The 15000-nt window shown below is 46.7% G+C and overlaps 2 non-coding genes across 2 annotated transcripts; both read right to left on the reverse strand.

Moving 5' to 3' along the window:
- Positions 1-115: 115 nt before the first annotated feature.
- On the reverse strand, positions 116-269 carry LOC150074717 (5.8S ribosomal RNA). The gene has a single exon (XR_016548051.1). It is a non-coding gene; the product is annotated as a 5.8S ribosomal RNA (ribosomal RNA).
- Positions 270-1033: 764 nt separating this feature from the next.
- On the reverse strand, positions 1034-2842 carry LOC150074718 (small subunit ribosomal RNA). Its single transcript, XR_016548053.1, has one exon. It is a non-coding gene; the product is annotated as a small subunit ribosomal RNA (ribosomal RNA).
- Between the last annotated feature and the right edge of the window lie 12158 nt (positions 2843-15000).

Here is a 15000-nt window from a genome sequence, read left to right on the forward strand (position 1 = left end):
TTATCGTCGGCCACCTTCTACTTGAGCCGACCGGGCGACTTCTGCACCGGAGACGGCCACGTAGGAGAGCGCGGGCGAACTCGTCGCCGCAGACAATCCTTCGGATTTAGTCATCCGACCCTCAGACAGGCGAGGCCCCGGGAGGTACCCGAGGCCGCAATGTGCGTTCGAAAAATCAGTGCTCAATGTGTCCTGCAATTCACACCAAGTCTCGCAGCTGGCTGCGTTCTTCATCGACCCGTGAGCCGAGTGATCCACCGCTCAGAGTTGTTCAATATTTCATTTCAAAAAATTTCAGCCGGACATTGACGTGCGCCTCATGGCGACGCCATCTTGGGAACGCGTTCGCGTCTCCACCCCGTGCCCGGTTGCACCGTCCGCACAAACCTTCGGGTTCCCAATTCCGAATAGCACGGGGCGGTATTGGTGGTGAATGAGGGGCGGCGCCGATCAGCGTCTCTTTAAACCTAGCAGCACCGATCGTCCAGTGCCACCCCCGCATAACAAACTGCCGAACACGGTCTCGCCGTCGGCGGGCACGAGAGTCCCTCGGTGCCCGTGTCGCTTGGCTATGCAGGTACCCCGAACATCCACACTTTGCGTTCTAGCGAGCGTGAAACACTCGCCGCCCGTCTGCAGTCGGGAGCCACCACCGGTTATCACACAACGGGGCCACTCTGCCGTCCATTGCCGGTAGGAAAGAGACCTTCCTTCGCGGGGTGACCGTCCGTCTCCACCGCCGTCAATCTCTCCATCTCCAACTCGAAAGGAGCACGCCGGTCGAAGAAGAGCGGCGGTGCCCAACCCGCCGCCCTCTCACGACATCCTCTAGGGCCGCTCCGATCGCAGGAGTAAGGCAAACTCCCGTCTACGAGCATTAAATATAGCGTTCTAGCGCCATTCCGGCGCCGCCCTCCGGCCTGTTTATTTTGGTCTACGGGCGTCTCTGTTTACGACAGCCCCACAGCCGGGAAGGCATTAATAGTCAGTCCGACAGTCCGTCGGCGGTGCTACCGCTTCGCGGCAACTCCGTTAATGATCCTTCCGCAGGTTCACCTACGGAAACCTTGTTACGACTTTTACTTCCTCTAAATGATCAAGTTTGGTCATCTTTCCGGCACGCCGGCGCAACACGGTGGCCGCTCCGAGCGCCAGTCCGAAGACCTCACTAAATCATTCAATCGGTAGTAGCGACGGGCGGTGTGTACAAAGGGCAGGGACGTAATCAACACGAGCTTATGACTCGTGCTTACTGGGAATTCCTCGTTCAAGGGGAACAATTACAAGCCCCTATCCCCATCACGAAGGAGGTTGATGGGGTTACGCAGTCCTTCCGGACAGCGATGAGCACGCTGATTCCTTCAGTGTAGCGCGCGTGCGGCCCCGGACATCTAAGGGCATCACAGACCTGTTATTGCTCTGTCTCGTGCGGCTAAACGCCGCTTGTCCCTCTAAGAAGACGGACCGACTTCAGTGATCGGTCCCCTATTTAGTAGGCTAGAGTCTCGTTCGTTATCGGAATTAACCAGACAAATCGCTCCACCAACTAAGAACGGCCATGCACCACCACCCACTGAATCAAGAAAGAGCTCTTAATCTGTCAATCCTTCCAGTGTCCGGGCCGGGTAAGTTTTCCCGTGTTGAGTCAAATTAAGCCGCAGGCTCCACTCCTGGTGGTGCCCTTCCGTCAATTCCTTTAAGTTTCAGCTTTGCAACCATACTTCCCCCGGAACCCAAACACTTTGGTTTCCCGGAAGCTGCCCGCCGAGTCAGTTGAGGAACTCAGGCGGATCGCTGGTTGGCATCGTTTATGGTTAGAACTAGGGCGGTATCTGATCGCCTTCGAACCTCTAACTTTCGTTCTTGATTAATGAAAACATTCTTGGCAAATGCTTTCGCAGTAGTTCGTCTTGCGACGGTCCAAGAATTTCACCTCTAGCGTCGCAATACGAATGCCCCCGTCTGTCCCTCTTAATCATTACCTCGTGTTCCGAAAACCAACAAAATAGAACCGAGGTCCTATTCCATTATTCCATGCACCATTATTCTGGCGTTACGCCTGCTTTAAGCACTCTAATTTTTTCAAAGTAAACGTGCCGGTCACCCAAGACACTCGGTGAAGAGAATCAAGGAAAACCGGCGAGATTGTTCAGGCCGGGCAGTAGCCACCGGCGGTGGACCACCCGTCTGGAACTGAGATCCAACTACGAGCTTTTTAACCGCAACAACTTTAATATACGCTATTGGAGCTGGAATTACCGCGGCTGCTGGCACCAGACTTGCCCTCCAATAGATCCTCGTTAAAGGATTTAGAGTGTACTCATTCCAATTACGAGGCCTCAATAGAGTCCCGTATTGTTATTTTTCGTCACTACCTCCCCGTGCCGGGAGTGGGTAATTTGCGCGCCTGCTGCCTTCCTTGGATGTGGTAGCCGTTTCTCAGGCTCCCTCTCCGGAATCGAACCCTGATTCCCCGTTACCCGTTACGACCATGGTAGGCGCATAACCTACCATCGACAGTTGATAAGGCAGACACTTGAAAGATGCGTCGCCGGTACGAGACCGTGCGATCTGCTCAAAGTTATCCAGAGTCACCAGGAGTTTCGGGCCGAAGCCCGATTGGTCTTGGTCTAATAAAAGCGCTCGTCCCCGAAGGTCGGAGCTCTGCTGCATGTATTAGCTCTAGAATTACCACAGTTATCCAAGTAAAAAGGTACGATCTAAGGAACCATAACTGATTTAATGAGCCATTCGCGGTTTCACCTTGCTTAGGCATGTACTTAGACATGCATGGCTTAATCTTTGAGACAAGCATATGACTACTGGCAGGATCAACCAGGTAGCATTCGCAACAGTCCACGAATGCAATGCGGTCTCGCCGCAGAAAATCATTTCCGACTGCGTCGCAGTCGAGGTGCGCCAAGTCCGGCACACCACGGTACACTCTCGGCATACCGTGTCTTAAATAAGACCTCACAATGAGGAGCAGTTCGCCTCGACCCCGCTCCGCTCTCCAACTCGTGGTGCGGAAGAATGCTTCGACTTCGAAAGAAATCTCGGCGCTCGGGCGCATAGGCAGCAAACTCAATAAATAGAAATTCGAATCCAGAACGCCGCCCGATCAGCACTTCGGCCGAAACAGGCGACTGGATCTGCTGTGTAGACCAACGGGCACTACTTCGCGAACGGAACGAGAGGCATAGAGGAGAGGTGTAACACATGGCAGGGGTTCACAGGTACGCTGCCCTGCATCAAGAGCCGATTAGCCATCGCGGGTATCAGCCCACATATTTTTCGTCATTCGTTTCCATTACTTCTCTTATCGGTCAGTATCTGCTTTATTCGCCCTCGTTTCTGGGGGCTTCTCTCCGAACACCCAGCGATTTTAGGGTGACGAAGACATCGGACCGCCATACACTTCTCAGCGCAGGCGGCCCAAGACCGTCCCTTTTGGGCTCACATTTTCTTTTTCGTTCGTGTTCTGCTTTTAATTTACATGGCGGTACGTGTATCGGAAATTCGTGTAAACGTTCATCACCATTCTTTTTCGGTGATCGCAACGTACGCCGCATTATTCAAGCGACTGGCTAGGTCGCTGGGACGGTCTCTGCTGTACCCTATATTATTCAACATAGAATCGTGCTCTGGGGACGGCTCGCATTTAAGACTCATTGCCGTCGGCAAGCGTCTCTGCTCCCGCTGACACACCATGTTACTGTCATGACCATCCTCCCCTCTCAAATGAGAGGACTGCCTCTCTCATATATACGAGTGCGAAGGTATATAGGTTGCTCCGCCGATACTTCGGAAACGGAGCGACGGCTGACGTGTCGAGTTATCGCCGCAGCCTCCCGACGAATGCATGTACCTTCCGTACCCTTGCTCAAAAAGTACGGTCAAAAAATCGCGAAAAGCGTTTTCATTTCACCCTCCAATTCCTAATTCTTATCTCTGCTCTGCTTGGAAAGTTCAAAAATCAGACACCGATATCACGCTGAAGGCGTACGCACGCCACCTACACCGGAAGCGGCAGGAGACGGCAGTGCTCACTCCGCCGCCGTCCACTGTCGAGACGAGGGCAATTCTCACTGCAGCTCCATCGTGCAGCGGCAGGCGACGGCAGTGCTCATTGCAGCTCCATCGTGCAGCGGCAAGCGATGGTAGTGCTCACTACGCCGTCGTCCGCTCTGCGGCAGTGCTCACTCTGCCGTCGTCCGCTCGCTTTGCGGCAGTGCTCAATCCGCCGCCGTCCGCTCTGCGGCCGTGCACGCACGCCTTGTTCCGTTCACTGACCCCAGCGGCAGTGCTCTTTACACGTCGCCCAAGCCGTCGGCGCCACTGTCGCCACGTTCCGTTTCATTCAGTAAGGGAACGACCGTTCTGCTTCCAAAGGGCGGCCAACGGGAGCGTCACTGAAGCAAGCGGGCACGCTACACGCGAACTTTGTACTGTCGCCAGAACGCGGGTAGCGTCAGCAGCTCCAAGCAACCACTACTCCCTATATATACGGGTGCGAAGGTCTTTAGGTTGCTCAGCCAAAGGCTTTTTTTTAAACTATTCGTCGCAGGCCAATAATTTTAGTCTCATTCGATGCAGAACGTTAACCTCACACATAATTGACTGTTAAATTTTACATTTTAAAAAATGATTTTACATTTTTTATACGAAAAAGACAAGGTTCACAAGCATTTTCAGTGGTTTTTCGTGAATAATTTTTTAATTTCATGGAAATCTTTCGAAACAAAGAGGGGCTTTAATTAAGCTCATTATTCCGCTTCGAACGGAACCAAAATATAAAAGAAAAAATAAGGAGAAATGCGAAATCGACGATTTCCGAGCAGCCTCTAGAACTAACTTTTCCCAAAAATGCACGTTCATTTGACATTCCCGTTCTGCTCAACCGAAGGAGAGAAATTCACGAAACACACGGAATTCAAACCGAATAGTGATTCCCTTCACTAATGACAAGTAGAAAAAAGAGTAACTTTGATAGTTTTTTTGTAATCGGGAGAAAAAACCGGATTTTTCCAGTTTTTCCTTTACCGTTCTAAAATTTCGGGTAATATATCCGTGCAAAAGATATATTTGAACTGTACTCGCCGGTCCGCATCGAATGACACCAAAATTGTTTCCGGGAAATGAAAGGAAAGCCGAAATCAGCGATATCACACCAGCCCTGAGAACTGACGAAACAAATTCTGGAGGCTGCTCGGATAACGGCGTTTACGCAAACCGTACGAGCCAGAATGATGAAACCAACGGCATTCGACGTGCACGGTAAAAGTATTGAAAACGGCTCGCCTTAAACTAAACGAATCGTAATAGTTATTTTGTAATCGGGACGGAAAACCGGATTTTTCCGGTTTTTCCTGAACATTTCTTAAATTTCGGGGGCTATGTGCGTAGAAAAGGTATATTTTTAATGAACAATCCATTCCGCATCGAATGACACCAACATTGTTTCGGGGAAATGAGAGGAAAGCCGAAATCACCGATATCCCCCCAGCCCTGAGAACTGACCGAACAAATTCTGGAGGTTGGTCGGAAAACGGCGTTTACGGAAACCGTACGAGCGAGAACGATAAAACCAACGGCATTCGACGTGAACAGTAAAACTGTGGAAAACTGCTGGCCTTAAACTAAACGAATCGTAATAGTTATTTTGTAATCGGGAGGGAAAACCGGATTTTTCCAGTTTTTCCTTTACCGTTCTAAAATTTCGGGGATTATATCCGTACAAAAGATATATTTCAAATGTACTCGTCGGTCCGCATCGAATGACACCAAAATTGTTTCCGGGAAATGAAAGGAAAGCCGAAATCAGCGATATCACACCAGCCCTGAGAACTGACGAAACAAATTCTGGAGGCTGCTCGGATAACGGCGTTTACGCAAACCGTACGAGCCAGAATGATGAAACCAACGGCATTCGACGTGCACGGTAAAAGTGTTGAAAACGGCTCGCCTTAAACGAAACGAATCGTAATAGTTATTTTGTAATCTGGACGGAAAACCGGATTTTTCCGGTTTTTCCTGAACATTTCTTAAATTTCGGGGGCTATGTGCGTAGAAAAGGTATATTTTTAATGAACAATCCATTCCGCATCGAATGACACCAAAATTGTTTCGGGGAAATGAGAGGAAAGCCGAAATCACCGATATCCCCCCAGCCCTGAGAACTGACCGAACAAATTCTGGAGGTTGGTCGGAAAACGGCGTTTACGGAAACCGTACGAGCGAGAACGATAAAACCAACGGCATTCGCCGTGAACTGTAAAACTGTGGAAAACTGCTGGCCTTAAACGAAACAAATCGTAATAGTTATTTTGTAATCGGGAGGGAAAACCGGATTTTTCCAGTTTTTCCTTTACCGTTCTAAAATTTCGGGGAATATATCCGTACAAAAGATATATTTCAACTGTACTCGTCGGTCCGCATCGAATGACACCAAAATTGTTTCCGGGAAATGAAAGGAAAGCCGAAATCAGCGATATCACACCAGCCCTGAGAACTGACGAAACAAATTCTGGAGGCTGCTCGGATAACGGCGTTTACGCACACCGTACGAGCCAGACGGATGAAACCAACGGCATTCGACGTGCACGGTAAAAGTATTGAAAACGGCTCGCCTTAAACGAAACGAATCGTAATAGTTATTTTGTAATCGGGACGGAAAACCGGATTTTTCCGGTTTTTCCTGAACATTTCTTAAATTTCGGGGGCTATGTGCGTAGAAAAGGTATATTTTTAATGAACAATCCATTCCGCATCGAATGACACCAAAATTGTTTCGGGGAAATGAGAGGAAAGCCGAAATCACCGATATCCCCCCAGCCCTGAGAACTGACCGAACAAATTCTGGAGGTTGGTCGGAAAACGGCGTTTACGGAAACCGTACGAGCGAGAACGATAAAACCAACGGCATTCGACGTGAACAGTAAAACTGTGGAAAACTGCTGGCCTTAAACTAAACGAATCGTAATAGTTATTTTGTAATCGGGAGGGAAAACCGGATTTTTCCAGTTTTTCCTTTACCGTTCTAAAATTTCGGGGATTATATCCGTACAAAAGATATATTTCAAATGTACTCGTCGGTCCGCATCGAATGACACCAAAATTGTTTCCGGGAAATGAAAGGAAAGCCGAAATCAGCGATATCACACCAGCCCTGAGAACTGACGAAACAAATTCTGGAGCCTGCTCGGATAACGGCGTTTACGCAAACCGTACGAGCCAGAATGATGAAACCAACGGCATTCGACGTGCACGGTAAAAGTGTTGAAAACGGCTCGCCTTAAACGAAACGAATCGTAATAGTTATTTTGTAATCGGGACGGAAAACCGGATTTTTCCGGTTTTTCCTGAACATTTCTTAAATTTCGGGGGCTATGTGCGTAGAAAAGGTATATTTTTAATGAACAATCCATTCCGCATCGAATGACACCAAAATTGTTTCGGGGAAATGAGAGGAAAGCCGAAATCACCGATATCCCCCCAGCCCTGAGAACTGACCGAACAAATTCTGGAGGTTGGTCGGAAAACGGCGTTTACGGAAACCGTACGAGCGAGAACGATAAAACCAACGGCATTCGACGTGAACAGTAAAACTGTGGAAAACTGCTGGCCTTAAACTAAACGAATCGTAATAGTTATTTTGTAATCGGGAGGGAAAACCGGATTTTTCCAGTTTTTCCTTTACCGTTCTAAAATTTCGGGGATTATATCCGTACAAAAGATATATTTCAAATGTACTCGTCGGTCCGCATCGAATGACACCAAAATTGTTTCCGGGAAATGAAAGGAAAGCCGAAATCAGCGATATCACACCAGCCCTGAGAACTGACGAAACAAATTCTGGAGGCTGCTCGGATAACGGCGTTTACGCAAACCGTACGAGCCAGAATGATGAAACCAACGGCATTCGACGTGCACGGTAAAAGTGTTGAAAACCGCTCGCCTTAAACGAAACGAATCGTAATAGTTATTTTGTAATCTGGACGGAAAACCGGATTTTTCCGGTTTTTCCTGAACATTTCTTAAATTTCGGGGGCTATGTGCGTAGAAAAGGTATATTTTTAATGAACAATCCATTCCGCATCGAATGACACCAAAATTGTTTCGGGGAAATGAGAGGAAAGCCGAAATCACCGATATCCCCCCAGCCCTGAGAACTGACCGAACAAATTCTGGAGGTTGGTCGGAAAACGGCGTTTACGGAAACCGTACGAGCGAGAACGATAAAACCAACGGCATTCGACGTGAACAGTAAAACTGAGGAAAACTGCTGGCCTTAAACTAAACGAATCGTAATAGTTATTTTGTAATCGGGAGGGAAAACCGGATTTTTCCGGTTTTTCCTGAACATTTCTTACATTTCGGGGGTTATGTGCTTAGAAAAGGTATATTTGTACTGTGCGATCCATTCTGCATCGAATGACACCAAAACCTGTTCGGAGAAATGAAAGGAAAGCCGAAATCAGCGATTTTCCCGCCAGCCGTGAGAACTGACTAAAATTCGGGATGGTGCTTGCAGCACGCCGTTTACGCAAGCCGTAGGAGCAAGAATGATGAATTCAACGGGATTCGACGTGGACGTTAAAAGACACGGATAAATCCTGGCATTAAATAAACACATCATAATAGTTATTTTGTAATCGGGAGGGAAAACCGGATTTTTCCAGTTTTTCCGGGACATTTCTTAAATTTCCGGGGATATGTGCGTAGAAAAGGTACATTTTTACTGACCAAGCCATTTCGCATCGAATGACACTAAAATAATTTCGGAGAAATGAAAGGAAAGCCGAAATCTGCGATATTCCCACAAGCCGTGAGAACTGACCAATATTCTGGAGGGTGCTTGGAGCACGCCGTTTACGCAAACCGTAGGAGCAAGAGTGATGAAACAAACGGGATTCGACGTGGACGGTAAAAGCACGGATAAATCCTGGCATCGAACGGAACATATCATAATAGTTGTTTTGTAATCGGGAGGGAAAACCGGATTTTTCCAGTTTTTCCTGAACATTTCTTAAATTTCGGGGGATTTATGCGTAGAAAAGGTACATTTTTACTGACCAAGCAATTCCGCATCGAATGACTCCAAATTGTGTTCGGAAAAATGAAAGGAAAGCCGAAATCAGCGATTTTCCGCCCAACCGTGAGAACTGACTAAAATTCTACAGGGTGCTGGGAACAGGCCGTTTACGCAAACCGTAGGAGCAAGAATGATGAAACCAACGGGATTCGACGTGGACGGTAAAGGCACGCATAAATACTGGCACTAAACTAAACACATCATAATAGTTATTTTGTAATCGGGAGGGAAAACCGGATTTTTCCGGTTTTTCCAAAACCGCACTAAACGTTTGGGGGATATATCCGTAATAAAGATATATTTGAACTGTACTCGTCAGTCCGCATCGAACGACACCAAAATTGTTTCGGGGAAATGAAAGGAAAGCCGAAATAAGCGATGTCACACCAGCCCTGAGAACTGACCAAACAAATTCTGGAGGGTGCTCGGAAAACGGCTTTTACGCAAACCGTACGAGCGAGAACGATGAAACCAACGGCATTCGACGTGCACGGTTAAAGTATTGAAAACTTCTGGCCTTAAACTAAACGAATCGTAATAGTTATTTTGTAATCGGGAGGGAAAGCCGGATTTTTCCGGTTTTTCCTGAACATTTCTTAAATTTCGGGGGATATGTGCGTAGAAAAGTTATATTTTTTCTGAACAATCCATTCCGCATCGAATGACACCAAAATGTGTTCGGAGAAATGAAAGGAAAGCCGAAATCAGCGATTTTCCGGCCATCCGTGAGAACTGACTAAAATTCGGGAGGGTGCTTGGAACGCGCCGTTTACGCAAATCGTAGGAGCAAGAATGACGAATACAACGGGATTCGACGTGGACGGTAAAAGCACGGATAACTCCTGGCCTTAAACTAAACATATCATAATAGTTATTTTGTAATCGGGAGGGAAATCCGGATTTTTCCAGTTTTTCCCGAGCCGTTCTTAAATTTCGAGGGATATCTCCTTAAAAAAGATATATTTTAACTGTACTCGTCAGTCCGCATCGGCTGACACCGAAATTTGCTCGGAGAAATGAAAGGAAAGGCGAAAGAAGCGATATGCGACCAGCCCTGAGAACGGACGCAACAAATTGTGCACGGTGCTCGTAAAACGCCGTTTACGGAAACCGTACGAGCAAGAACGATGAAACCAACGGCATTCGACGTGCACGGTAAAAGTGTTGATAACTGCTTGCATTAAGCTGAACGCATCGTAATAGTTATTTTGTAATAGGGCGGAAAACCCGGAATTATCCAGTTTTTCCTGAACCGTTCTTAAATTTCGCGGGATATTTGCGTAAAAAAGGTACATTTTTACTGCGCTCGTCCTTGCGCATCGAATGACACCAAAATTTGTTCGGAGAAATGAAAGGAAAGGTGAAATCAGCGAAATCCGACCAGCCCTTCAACTACTTTTAGTAATTCGCGCGGTTGCTCGGAGAACGCCGTTTACGCGAACCGTACAGGATAGAAGGATGAAACCAACGGCATTCCACGTGCACCGTGAAACTATTGATAAATACTGATTTTAAACTTTACGGATCATAACGGTTGTTTTGTTATAGGAAGGAGAAACCGGATTTTTCCAGTTTTACCTCCCGCGTTGTTAAATTTCAAGGGATCTCTGCGTAAAAGAGGTATCCTTTTACGGTCCTCCTCAGTCTACGTGGAACCCGACCAAAATTTGTTGGGGGAAATGAAGGGAAAAACCGAAATCGGCGATTTCACGACAGCCATGAGATCTGACTTCACTAATTCGAGAGCTTGCTCGGAAAAGGCTATTTTCGCGTACCGCACGAAGTACACTTATGGAGTCTGCAGAATTGAACGTGGGCTCTAACCGCATTGAAAAATTCTCACTTAAAACTAATAGTTTTCCATTTATTCCAGTAAGCATCTTATATTTCCTGCGACTTCACATTAGAAAAGATTAAGTGTTACTGTTCTCCTCAGTACCCAATCTAGCGACACCAAAATTTCTTGGCGGAACGGAGGGAAAGGCGAAATCAGCGATTACCAACAGGCCCTGTGAAATGACTTCATTGTTTCTGTAGTTTGCTCTGAAAAGGCCGTTTTCGCAAACCGTAGCGTTTAGACTGCTAAAATCAACGACATTCAACGTGCACTCTAACCGTTTTAACAATTTCTCACTTCAATCAGCGTAACAAACAGCTAAATGAAATCAACGTTAGGCATTGTCACTACCTCTTGCCACTGCGAGAAGCAATTGGCTGACACAATGTGCAATACAAACAATACGCAGAGATTGCATTGTCGAAACTGAATTTACAAGAAACAAACGAAGTATTCAGATGAACGATGATATTTTGCTGCCTTATGCACGCACGAATTTCAACCCTACAGAGAGAAAAGTTCACCAACAGAACTGGTGGGGAACTTCAGCTAGTAAGGAAAAACGGGAAACATATTTTGCTAACCCTAAATACGCACACCACTACCGAATCATCTAACGCGCTGTTCGCGAAAGAGAAAACAAATATCACCGAATACTCAATACAGTTGCATGTACTCAAGACATTACTAATCGATGGGGGAGGGGGATTCACTGTAAAGACTGATTAAACCGATTTAGGTTTGGTCGCGTTACTTCCATCGAGATTACGGTTGTTTGCGTTGAATTAGCAAAAGCGTCTCGCCAAGCCACAAATAACGAAACAAAACGAGGTACACAGAAAACGCGAGACAAACTACTTCGACAGAACGAAAGAAACAGCCTAAAATAGAAAACCGAAACGAGCCTCTCCTAATATCGTGTTATGAAATGTAACGAAATGAAAACGAACGTAACCCACCCTATCCTAACCTAACCCTCCCTAACCTAAACAAACCCGTCCTGTCCAAACCAAAGCTAACCCGTTTTATCCTAACCGAATCTAACCCGTGCTGGCCGAACACATTCTATCCTAACCCGAACTCTTCCTAACAATCTAACCTAACTGAGAGCAACCCGACCGAAAGAAAATTTAACCTGACGTAACGGACACTAATCCGATTAAACAGCAATTAAAGGAAAAGAAAGTAATTTGCCGGACCTAACGTAACATCAACGAAAATTCCTGGCATAATAGAAAGAAAAACAAATGTCTCCTAACCGCGCATAACCGAACCGAATGGAACCTAAGCAAACGAAACTCAAGCTGAGTTTAGCTGTCTGCAAGAAAGTTAACCTAAACAGGCCTACCCGAAAGTAACCTAAACCTAAACGAAAACAATTGCATCCAGCTCTAATATACCCGGAGGAAGAAAAACTAACCTAAAGCCCAAGAAAAACAATAAATACAACTATTCAGTTTTCTCCAGTCCCACAGCAACAAAAGGAAAAAGAACAAAAATCCGAATGAGTGAATCTCGTCCAGAGCACAAGTAACGGAAACGTTAAAAATCGCAGGGTAAGCGATGTACTCTGGGCCGGGATGAAGCCAGAAACTATGTGTGCGAACTTAGCTAGCAACAAACACTTATGGCTGCGAGCGAGAGGGCGCGCACGCGCACGCACCCTCACACATTTTTCCTGGAGACATTACGATTATTACGATCGAAATGTCTAAATTCGGATATTATTATTATTATTATTATTATTATTATTATTATTATTATTAGTTCGATTCACAAAAGGAATCAACCTACTTCAAGAATGGAACTGGGTTCAATTTACCACAACAGCAGGAATAATTTTACAGCGAACATTAGAAAACCACAGAAACAAAACAGCAGTTGTAATTGAAGAGAAGACACGCGCTCGCGAGAGCGGTGGAGTGAGAGCGAGAGTGTGATGGGAAACACCGAATTTAAATTTAAATTCACTTAAATAAAATATACAGGCCAATAACCGACACACTACCGACCCGAAAAAAGAAACAGTGAAAACAATGAAAGAAAAAAAAACAAAAGCACACAGTCGGGCCTAATAATGGTGTCAGGGTTGAACACCCTTTCCAATTATAAGAATTTACGAATAGTTTCTTCGGAATTTATACGAAAAGTGCACTAGTTTGTGCGTCTAGTCCGTTTTACCAGGCTCTTTCAACCCCACAGTCATGTTGAGTTTCAGAATGGCTTATAACGTTTGCTGGGCGTGCGCGCGCGCGCCCACACACACACACACACACACACGCGCACACACCACTATTTACTACGAAAACATTCTTCAATATGCCAAGCAGTACCGGTCATCGGACACACGTGTCGGTTGTGCGTAATTGTGGAAGGTAAGGCGAGAAAGAGGGAGCTAAGCCTAAATGCGCGTCCTTTATCGTTTCCAAAATAAAAAAAAAAAAAATAAAACCGCGATTGTGATTTCACCGATAACGCTGATAAACTTGAGTGAAATTTTTCGTAACAGAAGCACTGGCAATTTACAGACGCACATGCGCGCGCCAGGGAGAGAAAAAAAAAATAAATAAATAAATAAAAGGGGTGGACAGAAGAAAAAAAAAAAAAAAAAAAACGCTAGTCGACTGATCGTATCGCCAGGAGAAAGGAAAGCAGAGGCATGGACGAGTGGAAGTGCGTTTGGACGTTTTCCACGACCGCTCGTTACAACGATTGCGGTTGAAAGAGGAGAAAAAAAAAATTATAACATATATATATCAACGATATTAATAATAAGAAAGCACATTCAGATGGAGCCCATCACGGGAAACCGCTGCGTGCGGGCATATCTGAAATTGCATTGTACATTTACAGTAGAAATAATCATAAAAAAAAAAAAAAAAAACAGCGGGGTAAAAAAAACACAGAAGTACAGCTAACCGAACTCACCACAACACGAGTTACGAGGAGAGCACTACCTTTCCTCTGCGTCTCCGACATGCAGCACACGAACGTGAATTTAAACCGATCGCTTGTCGTTTGGTAATCGTGTTCGATGCCAAGGCACAGAAACGCTTGTTTTGAGGACCCTACCTCGAATTCGACTGGAGTACAAAACTAAACTGCGAAAGGCAACTGGACGGGATACAGAAATACCCTTCCGTCCGCGTGTCCTTAGTTTTTCAACTCGACGATGCGTCCGACGCCGTACTGAAACGGGACGAACGAGAACGACACGGAAAGGCTGGACATTGTTACAAACAACGAGGAACTTTCGCCGACAGCTTGGCGCATGCAACCGCTCTTCCTCGCGAAATTTCCAATGACGGAACAGCAGGGAAATGCTCTGTATTCGTACAGAAACTAACTTCAGGACTTTTACGTCGCCTACGATTCGTAAGTGCGCCAGGGACAGAGCGCCGCACGGGACACGAGTGTTCTCCGTCTTCAGAAACGCCCCATCTCCCAAATTCGACGATCCATTCCATTACATAGTGGAACCTGGGCGACGCGAGGAGCACGGAAACCCTCAACATTGGGACAGTCGATGTCCTTCGTTCATTCTTTCCTTCGCGGATTGCGTCCGTTCGGGAAGACGTCTCTTCTACCGTGGTGCTGTAACGACAGAGGCGAACAGGGAACGGAAATGCTCGACACTGTCACAATCGAAGGCCATCTGCTTTCGGGCAGTATCGTGTAAATAGAGGCAGACGCTGATCCTTCGCCGCTCCACCGACGGAAAGGACACGGAAATGCTCCGCATCGGTACAATCGACGTCGCGCTCATTCCTCCCACGATCGCGCAAGTAGACGCTCAGTGCGCTTTTACCGCACCGCCGACGTCGTCGCAAAACGACCAACGGAAATGCTCGATATCGAGCCCTTTCCTGCGACGATCGTGCCTATAGACGCGGATCCCGCTTCTACCTGCATCGACGAAAAGGGCACGGAAATGCTCGACATTGGCAAAATGCACGGCGAGCTCTTACTTTGGACGATCGCGTAGGCAGAGGCTGGGTGCGTTTCTGCCGCCACCGCCGTCATCGAACGACCCACGGAAGAGCAAGACATCGAATTCTTTCGCTCGACG

This window comes from Mastigoproctus giganteus, unplaced genomic scaffold, assembly GCF_048544385.1.
Source record: "Mastigoproctus giganteus isolate SK-2022 unplaced genomic scaffold, ASM4854438v1 scaffold_77, whole genome shotgun sequence".
NCBI classification, from domain to species: Eukaryota; Metazoa; Arthropoda; class Arachnida; order Uropygi; family Thelyphonidae; genus Mastigoproctus; species Mastigoproctus giganteus.